A 12,525-nucleotide genomic window follows, 5' to 3' on the forward strand; every position below is an offset into this window, starting at 1 on the left:
CAAATGAACTTCCTTACACTCCCCCCTCTGCAAATTATCAGCATAACCAGAGGGATTTGCAGAAGAGATATATCAATCATTCAAGAACAATTAATTTCAATATTACATGAACTTTATACAAAAACTGTAAAAGAAAGCATTCTGCTAATATATTTTTTAATAATATCAAAGAGCATATAACAGTGATACCTAAGCCAGGTACAGACAAGTAAGAGAAAGAAACCTATAAGGCAATATCACAAGTGAAAATTATGACAAAAAGTACAGATGAAATATTAACAAAGATACTACTATAACATATAACAGGGAATGTTTATAATTATCAGTTATGATTTATAGCAAGAGTGCCAGTTTGGTTCAATATCAAGAAAACTACTAACCTAATGGATCATATTATAATCAAAATAAGATTTATATCAATAGATATAGACAAAGAATTGGTGAAAATATCATACTCATTTCTATTACACACATATACAAAATAGGATAAATTACTTTTTCTCAAAATGATATACAGCATCTATCTAAATAAAAGAGTCAGTATTATGTGTAATACAAATTAAATAGAGGCTCTCTAATAAGATCAAGAATAAAACTAGGCTTATATCCCAAAGAAATCTTAAAGAAAGTAAAGGCACCCACATGTGCAGAAATGTTTATGGCAGCCCTTTTCATAGTGGCAAGGAACTGGAAACTGAGTGGATGCCCATCAACTAGAGAATGGCTGAATAAGTTATGATACATGAATGTTATGGAATATTATTATTCTATAAGAAACCATCAGCAGGATGATTTCAGAAAGGCCTGGAGAGACTTATATGAACTGATGCTGAGTGAAATGAGTAGAACCAGAAGATCATTATACACTTCAACAATACTATACAAGGATCAATTCTGATGGATGTGGCTCTCTGCAACAATGAGGGATTCAGACCAGTTCCAATTGTTTAAAAATGAAGAGAGTCAGCTACACCCACATAGAGAACACTGGGAAATGAGTGTGGAACACAACATAGCATTTCCACCCTTTCTATTATGGTTTGCTTGTATTTTTGTTCTCCTTCTCAGGTTTTTTTCTTTCTTTCTAGGTGCTATTTTTCTCATGAAGCAAGATAACTGTATAAATATGTATACATAGATTGGATTTAATATATTTAACATGTATTGGACTACCTGCCTTCTAGGGGAGGAAGTGGGGGGAAGGAAGGGAAATTTGGAAGAGAAGGTTTTGCAAGGGTCAGTGTTGAAGAATTACCCATGCATATGTTTTGTAAATAAAAAGCTATTAAAAAAAAAAAAAAAAGACCAAGACTAAAGGCATCTATTAACACCATGATTATTGAATATAATCTAGAAATGCTAGCTATAATTACAGGATTTAAAAAAAGAAACCAAGCAAATAAGTATACACAAAGAAGAAGAAGAAATAAATATTTAGAGTCAACTGAAGTTAATTTACAGTCAATTGACTCTAATCTAGAGTCAACTGAAATTAATTTAAATTGAGTCAATTTAGCCAAGTATCAGGATTAAAGAAGAGCTATCAGATAATCTCTGAGAGGGTACTTATTCTACCATCACATAACAGGAATCTCCTAAATTCAGTATACAGTCTTCAGGAGTAACTAAGAAAAAACAATCATTATAATAGCATCAGGGCATATGGCATATGGAGACTGAGACAATTAGGCAGACCTAATCTAGGCAAACTAGACCTGGAATCAGGAAGACCTCAGAGAGCTTTTTTTCTGACTTGGCTAGTCACTCTCACCCATCTGGCTCAGTTTCCTCCTCTATAAAATTTCCTCACAGGACTCTTGTGAGGATCAAATCAGAGAATCCCTTTCAAAAGTGTCCAAAGTTTTATGATCTGATGGCAAAACGTCTGGTAAAGAATCGATTAACTAGACTGTCCTTTACACAACAATGCACAAGCCAATACCGGATTCGCATCCTAATCCTTTCCAACTCAATTACACTTAGAGAAGATTGGGCTCATTTCTATTTTATTATGCATTTTTAAGAAATACTACCCAATCCTTTGAGAACCCATTCCACAATGAACGATAAAGTAGGACACTGGTGAAATAAATATACTTTCATCTTTGCAAATCATGCTAAATAACCAATTATTTTCTGTCACTCATTTACTATACAGCCTATTTTATAATGTACCTCTGCTACACTCATTCTTACTTCATATAGCCTACTTGGAAAAAATCCTATTTATCTTGGTTATTTTTACATGAAATGGTCTCTAATCACTAAATTTCCAAGGCACCTCGACAGTCAAGCTGACATCACGGGGAATTAGCTACTGTTTAACTTATAATTACATGCACCATTTAAAAACTACTTTTAGAAAATTTGGCCTCAAGAGTCTTGATATTACTGTTTCTATATATAAGAAAATAGAAATATGAATTAAGTTTTTAAAAGTGTTGAAATACTAATAATGAATGCTCTTCAATTTCTATAATTTTCAGGTTTATTTCATTTATTATGCATGAAATTTATAAATAAAATTAAAGTCCATTTGGTCCCCAAAATCATCAAATGTATTAGGCTTTATCACAGGTCAACCACAGATTTTAAAAAGTCATCTTTTGTGCTCCTCTAAACACATGCTGAGGTATTCATGTTTCTTTATTACAACATAATGCCCTTTCAGCTGCAGCACAGTAATAGATTTGTTTATCAAATTAGAAATCCTATGGTTACTAAACATGAAGGACTGCTGGGAGATCTCCATAACCAGAGACACATTTCAGCAAATTTTTTTCAAATGATCAAAAAAGGGTTTTGTAATGTTTTGAAAATGCCAATCAAAGCAGAAAACCATCTCTGATTTCTAGTGATATGCAGCATTTGGCTTTAATGGTCTAAAATAATGCCTGCCAAAATTCCTAGTTGAACTATAATAGGTCACAAGATTTGGAGCTAGAAGGGACAAGAGATATCTTCAGCCACCATCTTATTTTACAACTGAGCCCAGAGACCAAGAACACTTAAATAAATTCATAGGTTATTTTTTTTTATTTTTTACAAAAGATTTCTTAAGGTTAACAGAAAAAAACATAAAAGTAAGGTCCTACCATTTGTAGAAAAGCTTCAAATAGTAGTCAGAAACCCTTAAGGGAAAGCAACAAAGATTTACTTTCCAAAATAATACTTTTAAAAACAAAGAGTACACATTAAAGAGATACCATCTGGAATACCTTCTGTTAGGAGCTTTTAGGAGCAAAAGTGCTCTATAAGCGAAAAATATTATTGCAATATTATTCTATCTGAAGGTACTGACATATATGCATCGGGGGAAGAAATGTGAATTCTAAAAAACAAGAATATATCCAAGCTTTGATTATTCCAGTCCCTCCTGACTTCTAGTTTATGAATTAGCTAGATCATTTGCAATACAGCTGCCAGCTTTTGGCCACTTTACTAGTCATTAGCATCTCTAACAAAGGGTAGACAGAAGCAGGGAAGAAAAGGTGAAATTCAGACTCAATTTTGTTCTTGTATCCAATTCTAGCATAAGAGCTGGCAAAGGAAGGAAATTGGAAGAAATAGTTCAAGTGGGAATTCTGGTTTATCTCTGAGTTTCAAATGGTTCATATTATTTCTCTTCTTTCTTCCTCTTCCTCCTCTTTTTCTTCCTCTCTCATACACAGAAATATCTATCTCCATTTTTATGAATAACTGATAGCTTCATTAACTAAGATTTCATTAATAGTAACGATTCTAACATTTTTCCTTATATTTAAAAAATTGTTTTCTTTAGGGATAGATTTACAAAAAAAATTGCAAGAATATTTCCCTTTTCAAACTTGGTTTTCATGTGGATTATGACTAACCAAGAAGTCTGGATGACAATTATATATATTTTTAAAAATCAATATAACAAATCTTAAAAAGAAAATCATATCAGTAATTTTATGGCCTAAGGTCTGCAAATTCTTTTATATATGTTTTCACTTTCACGTCTATAAAGCTACCTAACCATTCATTTATAGAACTCTTCCCATATAATCACTTAACATCTTAGCTGACCTACTGTAAGACCCTCCTACTCGTCTACCAGTTTTAGGATGGATGCTGCCTTACCGAGGTGCCCAAATGATTGTCCTAAAGCATAAATCTAATCATATCAGCACTCCCTAGCAGGCGAAAGTAAGCTCCTTGAAAGAAGGAACAGTTTCCATTTATCTATTTATATCCTCAATGTAAGGCACAGATTCATGCTTTTTCCATTCATTTATCTATATAACATGTTTATGGGATTATTCAACACACCACAGAGCACTTTCGATGAACATATTTGAAGAGAATAAACGGAGACTACATCTTTATCATCACATAATTGAAAGAAGATGTAGTGAAGCTAAAATAAGATGTATGAATGATGTGACCTATTTGTCAATTATTTTAAAAACGGTTTGTTAGACCAAAATAATTTCTTAAAGATCCTCATCCAACAAGGTGCTTCCCACACATATTTCATAATTACACAAAATTCTTTGAAAGATGTTACAAAAAAGGAAACCTTGCTCAATGAATAGCTATTTAGAAATCGGCAAATGAAGAGTCATATGCTTGACAAGTAGGGGAGAAATCTAGCATAGGGTCCAAAGAGAGGAAGGAAGGATTACTTGAAATGATAAAATTACTCAAAAGCTGCTGGTTTGTGGATAGTTTTCTTTATTGTAGCAGTTCCATTGCTACCATATTATACTGTTATGTTGTATATTGTTATTAATATTAAATATTATAGGGCATCTTTCCCAGAGATCACACACCTTCCTCATCTCCCCATTCCTCCTCAGTGCAGACTTAGATTGTAACTCTGAAATATCAGACTCTCAAGATAGTTGAGTTTTACCTTCTCTTGCCTCAAATCAGTCTTTCTTTTTCTTTTTTTTTTCTTAATTTTTATTTAATAATTACTTTATATTGACAGAATCCATGCCAGGGTAATTTTTTTTTTACAACATTATCCTTTGCACTCGTTTCTGTTCCAATTTTTTTCCCCTCCCTCCCTCCACCTCCTCCCCTAGATGGCAAGCAGTCCTTTATATGTTAGATATGTTGCAGTATATCCTAGATACAATATATGTTTTTTTTTTTTTTTAATTTTTTTATTTAATAATTACATTATATTTACACTCATTTCTGTTCCGATTTTTTTTCCCCTCCCTCCCTCCACCTCCTCCCCTAGATGGCAAGCAGTCCTTTATATGTTGGATATGTTGCAGTATATCCTAGATACAATATATGTTTGCAGAACCGAACAGTTCTCTTGTTGCGTAGGGAGAATTGGATTCAGAAGGTATAAATAATCCGGGAAGAGAAACAAAAATGCAGATAGTTCACATTCGTTTCCCAGTGTTCTTTCTTTGGGTGTAGCTGCTTTTGTCCGTCATTTATCAATTGAAACTCAGGTCTCTTTGTCAAAGAAATCCACTTCCATCAAAATATGTCCTCATACAATATCGTTGTCGAAGTGTATAATGATCTCCTGGTTCTGCTCATTTCACTTAGCATCAGTTCATGTAGGTCTCTCCAAGCCTCTCTGTATTCATCCTGCTGGTCATTTCTTACAGAACAATAATATTCCATAACATTCATATACCACAATTTACCCAGCCATTCTCCAATTGATGGGCATCCATTCATTTTCCAGTTTCTAGCCACTACAAACAGGGCTGCTACAAACATTTTGGCACATACAGGTCCCTTTCCCTTCTTTAGTATTTCTTTGGGATATAAGCCCAATAGAAACACTGCTGGATCAAAGGATATGCACATTTTGATAATTTTTTGGGCATAATTCCAGATTGCTCTCCAGAATGGTTGGATTCGTTCACAACTCCACCAACAATGCATTAGTGTCCCAGTTTTCCCGCATCCCCTCCAACATTCATCATTATTTTTTCCTGTCATCTTAGCCAATCTGACAGGTGTGTAGTGGTATCTCAGAGTTGTCTTAATTTGCATTTCTCTGATCAATAATGATTTGGAACACTCTTTCATATGAGTGGTAATAGTTTCAATCTCATCCTCTGAAAATTGTCTGTTCATATCCTTTGACCATTTATCAATTGGAGAATGGCTTGATTTCTTATAAATTTGAGTCAGTTCTCTATATATTTTGGAAATGAGGCCTTTATCAGAACCTTTAACTGTGAAAATGTTTTCCCAGTTTGTTGCTTCCCTTCTAATCTTGTTTGCATTAGTTTTATTTGTACAAAGGCTTTTTAATTTGATGTAATCGAAATTTTCTATTCTGTGGTCAGTAATGGTCTCTAGTTCATCTTTGGTCACAAATTTCTTTCTCCTCCACAAGTCTGAGAGATAAACTATTCTATGTTCCTCTAATTTATTTATAGTCTCGTTCTTTATGCCTAGGTCATAGACCCATTTTGATCTTATCTTGGTATATGGTGTTAAGTGTGGGTCCATGCCTAATTTCTGCCATACTAATTTCCAATTATCCCAGCAGTTTTTATCAAATATGAATTCTTTTCCAGAAGTTAGGGGCTTTGGGTTTGTCAAACACTAGATTGCTATAGTTGACTATTCTGTCTTGTGAGCCTAGCCTTTTCCACTGATCCACTAATCTATTTCTTAGCCAATACCAAATGGTTTTGGTGACTGCTGCTTTATAATATAATTTTAGATCAGGTACAGCTAGGCCACCTTCATTTGATTTTTTTTTCATTAATTCCCTTGAGATTCTCGACTTTTTATTGTTCCATATGAATTTTGTTGTTATTTTTTCTAGATCAATAAAATATTTTCTTGGAAGTCTGATTGGTATAGCACTAAATAAATAGATTAGTTTAGGGAGTATTGTCATCTTTATTATGTTCGCTCGGCCGATCCAAGAGCACTTAATATTTTTCCAATTATTTAAGTCTGACTTTATTTGTGTGGAGACTTTTTTATAATTTTGCTCATATAATTCCTGACTTTCCTTTGGTAGATAGATTCCCAAATATTTTATGGTATCAACAGTTATTCTGAATGGAATTTCTCTTTGTATCTCTTGCTGTTGGGTTTTGTTGGTGATGTATAAAAATGCTGAGGATTTATGGGGATTTATTTTGTAGCCAGCTACTTTGCTAAAATTATGAATTATTTCCAATAGCTTTTTGGTAGAATCTCTGGGGTTCTCTAGGTATACCATCATATCATCTGCAAAGAGTGATAGTTTGGTTTCCTCATTGCCTACTCTAATTCCTTTTATATCTTTCTCGACTCTTATTGCCGAGGCTAGTGTTTCTAATACGATATTAAATAATAATGGTGATAGTGGGCAACCTTGCTTCACTCCAGATCTTACTGGGAAAGGTTCCAGTTTTTCCCCATTGCATATGATGCTTACTGATGGTTTTAAATATATGCTCCTGACTATTTTAAGGAAAAGTCCATTTATTCCTATGCTCTCAAGTGTTTTTATTAGGAATGGATGTTGGATTTTATCAAATGCTTTTTCTGCATCTATTGAGATGATCATGTGGTTTTTGTTTGTTTGGTTATTGATATAGTCAATTATGTTAATAGTTTTCCTAATATTGAACCAGCCCTGCATTCCTGGTATAAATCCTACTTGGTCATAGTGTATTATCCTGGTGACAATTTTCTGTAATCTTTTTGCTAATATTTTATTTAAGATTTTAGCATCAATATTCATTAGGGAGATTGGTCTATAATTTTCTTTCTCTGTTTTCAGCCTACCTGGTTTAGGTATCAGTACCATATCTGTGTCATAAAAGGAGTTTGGTAGGACTCCTTCAATCCCTATTTTTTCAAATAGTTTATATAACATTGGAGTTAATTGTTCTTTAAATGTTTGGTAGAATTCACATGTAAATCCATCTGGTCCTGGGGATTTTTTCTTAGGGAGTTGATTGATAGTTTGTTCTATTTCTTTTTCTGAGATGGGACTGTTTAGGATATTTACTTCTTCCTCTGTTAGTTTGGGCAAGCTGTATTTTTGGAGGTATTTTTCTATTTCATTTAAGTTGTCGAATTTATTGGCATAAAGTTGGGCAAAGTAACTCCTAATTATTGCTCTAATTTCCTCTTCGTTAGTGGTGAGTTCTCCCTTTTCATTTTTAAGACTAACAATTTGATTTTCCTCTTTCCTTTTTTTAATCAGATTTACTAAGGGTTTGTCTATTTTGTTGGTTTTTTCATAGAACCAACTCTTAGTTTTATTAATCAATTCAATAGTTTTTTTACTTTCAATTTTATTGATCTCACCTTTTACTTTTAGAATTTCAAGTTTAGTGTTTGACTGGGGGTTTTTAATTTGTTCCTTTTCTAGCATTTTTAATTGCAAACCCAATTCATTGACCTTCTCTTTCTCTATTTTATACAAATAGGCCTCTAGAGATATGAAATTTCCCCTTATTACCGCTTTGGCTGCATCCCATACATTTTGGTATGATGTCTCATTATTATCGTTTTCTTGGGTGAAGTTATTAATTATGTCTATGATTTGCTGTTTTACCCAATCATTCTTTAGTATGAGATTATTTAGTTTCCAATTATTTTTTGGTCTACTTCCCCCTGCTTTTTTGTTGAATGTAATTTTCATTGCATCGTGGTCTGAAAAGGATGCATTTACTATTTCTGCCTTACTACATTTGAGTTTGAGGGTTTTATGTCCTAATATATGGTCAATTTTTGTATAGATTCCATGAACTGCTGAAAAGAAAGTGTATTCCTTTCTGTCTCCATTACATTTTCTCCAGAGATCTATCATATCTAGCTTTTCTAGTATTCTATTTATCTCTTTGACTTCTTTCTTATTTATTTTCTGGTTTGATTTATCTAATTCTGAGAGTGCAAGGTTAAGATCTCCCACTATTATAGTTTTACTGTCTATTTCTTCTTGCAGCTCTCTTAGTTTCTCTTTTAAGAATTTAGATGCTACCCCACTTGGTGCATATATGTTTAATATAGATAGTGCTTCATTATCCATGCTACCCTTTAGCAAGATATAGTGTCCTTCCTTATCTCTTTTAATTAGGTCAATTTTTGCTTTAGCTTGATCTGAGATCAGGATGGCTACCCCTGCTTTTTTGACTTCACCTGAAGCATAGTAGATTTTGCTCCAACCTTTTACCTTTAACCTGCATGTATCTCCCCGCTTCAGGTGTGTTTCCTGTAAACAACATATTGTAGGATTCTGGCTTTTAATCCATTCTGCTAACCGCTTCCTCTTTATGGGGGAGTTTACCCCGTTCACGTTTATGGTTAGAATGACCAATTCTGTATTACTTGCCATCTTGTTAACCCCGGTTTATGCTTTCCTCCCTTCTTTCCCCTTTCCCCCCCTTCCAAGTATTAAGCTTGTGAGCACCCCTTGCTTCTCACAGCCCTCCCTTTTTAGTGTCCCTCCCCCCGCCTTAGAGTTCCTCCCCCTATCTTACCCCTTTCCCTCCCAGTTCCCGTATTCCCTTCCGCTTAGCTTATTCCTTCCCTTTCCACTTTTCCCTTCTCACTTTTCAATGAGATGGGAGAAGTTTCACCATAGATTGAATATGTCTTAAGATTTTTCACTTAAAGCCAATTCTGAAGGCAGTAAGATACCCACTATATTCATCCCCCTCCATTCTTTCTCTCAGATATAATAGGTTTCCTATGCCTCTTCATGAGATGTACTACCCCCACTTTACCCTTTTTCTGGTACAATGTCCTTTCCACATCAATTTCTAGAACAAGGTATACATGTATTCTTTATACATCTATATAGTCAAAATATAGTTCCCAAGATTAATCTTTACCTTTTTAGATTTCTCTTGAGTTCTATATTTGTAGATCAAACTTTTTGTTAAGTTCTGGTTTTTTCATCAGAAATAGATGAAATTCGCTTACTTCGTTGAATGTCCATCTTCTTCCCTGGAAAAAGATGCTCATTCTCGCTGGGTAAGTTATTTTTGGTTGCATACCAAGTTCCTTAGCCTTTCGGAATATCATATTCCAGGCCCTTCGATCTTTTAATGTGGATGCTGCCAGATCCTGGGTGATCCTTATTGTGGCTCCTTGATACTTGAATTGGGTTTTTCTAGCCGCTTGCAATATTTTTTCTTTCACCTGAGGGTTCTGGCATTTGGCCACTATATTCCTTGGTGTTTTGATTTTAGGATCCCTTTCAGTGGGTGATCGATGAATCCTTTCAATGTTTATTTTTTCCTCTGTTCCTATGACTTCTGGGCAGTTCTCTTTGATGATTTCCTGGAAGACAGTGTCCAGGCTTTTTTTTTCATCATGTTTTTCTGGGAGTCCAATGATTCTCAGATTGTCTCTCCTGGATCTGTTTTCCAGGTCTGTTGTCTTCCCCAGAAGGTATTTCACATTTTTCTCCATTGTTTGATTTTTTTGGATTTGCTTGACTGATTCTTCTTGTCTCCTCGAGTCATTCAATTCCACTTGTTCAATTCTGATTTTCAGTGAAGTATTCTCTTCACTCACTTTTTTAAAATCTTTCTCTAATTGTCCAATTGAGTTCTTTTGTTCTGTGGAATTTTTTTCCATTTCGCCAATTTTGTTTTTTAGAGAGCTGTTTTCTGTTTCCAGTTCACTAATCCTATTTTTCAAGGATTTTACTTCTTTATCCACTCTCTCTTTAACTTTCTCCAGACTCTTTTCCCATTTTTCTTCTAGCTCCCTTGTGAGAGCCTTTTTAATCACTTCTATGAGGTTCATCTGTGCTGAGGAACAGATGATTTCCTCCTTTGGGGATTCACCTGGGGACTGCCTGTTTTTAGTCTCCTCAGGATTTAGAGTCTGCTCTCTATCTGTATAGAAGCTGTCAAGGGTTAAAGTCCTCTTCAGCTTCTTGCTCATTCTGTCTATTAATCAGAGATAAACTACCAAAGAAAAACAGAAAAAACTGGAGTCTTTCTTTGGGGGGGGGGGCTGGGTGTGTTATCGAGCTTCCTCTACAGACTGCAGGTGGCAGTAGTGAGGCACTAGCAGGACTGTGCTGCGCCTGCGCTCTGAGATCCCAAAGCGTGCTGAGTCACTGAGGGGGGGGAAGGGGGGGGGGCCAGGTCCTGATAGACTCCAGCTGTTTGCGGTTGTATTCTTCAGCCCCGGTGTTTTTAGCTTCTCTGCTGGGCTGTTGACTTGCTGCAGGTTCCAAACCTGTAGCGAAGCTCTCCCCGCAGAGACGGCTACGATCACTCCCCACCCCCTCTCAGCTTTGCTCCCGTGCTCTCACTGCCGCTGCCCTCAGCCTGCGCCCGATCTAAAACCGCCCCAGCCCTCCAGTAAAGACAGACCTTTCTTGGCGGATCTCAAGGATGGCTTCTCTTGGTAACTATTTGTGGGTTTTTTTCAGTCAAGCATTGATTCAGAGGCTTGTAATGAAGTGGATAGTGAGAGAAAGCGCGGAGCTTATGCAACTGTGAGCCTCCTCTCCGCCATCTTAACCGGAAGTCCGATACAATATATGTTTGCAGAACCGAACAGTTCTCTTGTTGCATAGGGAGAATTGGATTCAGAAGGTATAAATAACCCGGGAAGAAAAACAAAAATGCAGATAGTTCACATTCGTTTCCCAGTGTTCTTTCTTTGGGTGTAGCTGCTTTTGTCCGTCATTTATCAACTGAAACTCAGTTAGGTCTCTTTGTCAAAGAAATCCACTTCCATCAAAATATGTCCTCATACAATATCGTTGTCGAAGTGTATAATGATCTCCTGGTCGAACCAGTCTTTCCTGCTGGTTCTTGACCATCTCTGCTTCAAGCTGTGCCCCCACTCAACAGACATATACCTTCTATCACTGGGATGCTCCCTGAGAGCAGGAACTGTCTTATTTGCTTATTTAAGAAGTCCTGGCACTTGGCACTAAATTTTATTTGCTTGCTAGCTAGTTATCCATCTATCAATCCATTCAACTCCCAACTGAGCTCATGAGGATATTAAAGAATCTGGCTTAGCTATCCAAAAGTGAGAATGCAAAATGCCTACTGGCTTATGAAATGCAATCAAAGGGAAGGAAAACCTAAAAAATTGTGATCAAAAACTGCAAAAGAACAATGCACTTCTGCATTACAGGAGAGAAGTTTGGCTTACTCGGGAAACCACAAGCTTCTCATTGAAAGGTAGACCTATTCTGTTAATGCCAATATTTGATCAATGTTGTTGTGTAGCTGTGAGTGAGGAACATTTTACCCTTTGGGGAACGCAACCGAAAATGGACCGGCAGACAATAGGTGTGAACAGGCTGTAATTCTTTGTAGACAAGAAATTACAAAGAAATGATGCACAGGTGCAAAAATAAAACCTGGCTACTGTGGTTAAGTACAGGGAGGTCATAACCACTGACGGACAACCTCGTCTCCTCACAATATCAAAAGGAATTGTGGAAAGCCCCTGTGTTAAGTTGCTGTGTGATAAATTTATCAGGTAACATGGACAAGAGTTGCTCAATATAGGCAATCTGTAATCCAAATTACTAGAGAGAATAGCCACAGTAATGAGATTACAACTTCATTTAAATATGAGTTT

At 35.6% G+C, this 12,525-nt stretch overlaps 1 protein-coding gene across 1 annotated transcript in view; it reads right to left on the reverse strand.

Annotated features, from left to right (window-relative positions):
- The window catches only part of ARAP2 (ArfGAP with RhoGAP domain, ankyrin repeat and PH domain 2), a 220,798-nt gene that overhangs the window by 74,987 nt on the left and 133,286 nt on the right, over window positions 1-12,525 (reverse strand). The gene's annotated exons all lie outside the window — the stretch shown is intronic.

This window comes from Antechinus flavipes, chromosome 6 (genome assembly GCF_016432865.1).
Source record: "Antechinus flavipes isolate AdamAnt ecotype Samford, QLD, Australia chromosome 6, AdamAnt_v2, whole genome shotgun sequence".
Taxonomy (NCBI): Eukaryota; Metazoa; Chordata; class Mammalia; order Dasyuromorphia; family Dasyuridae; genus Antechinus; species Antechinus flavipes.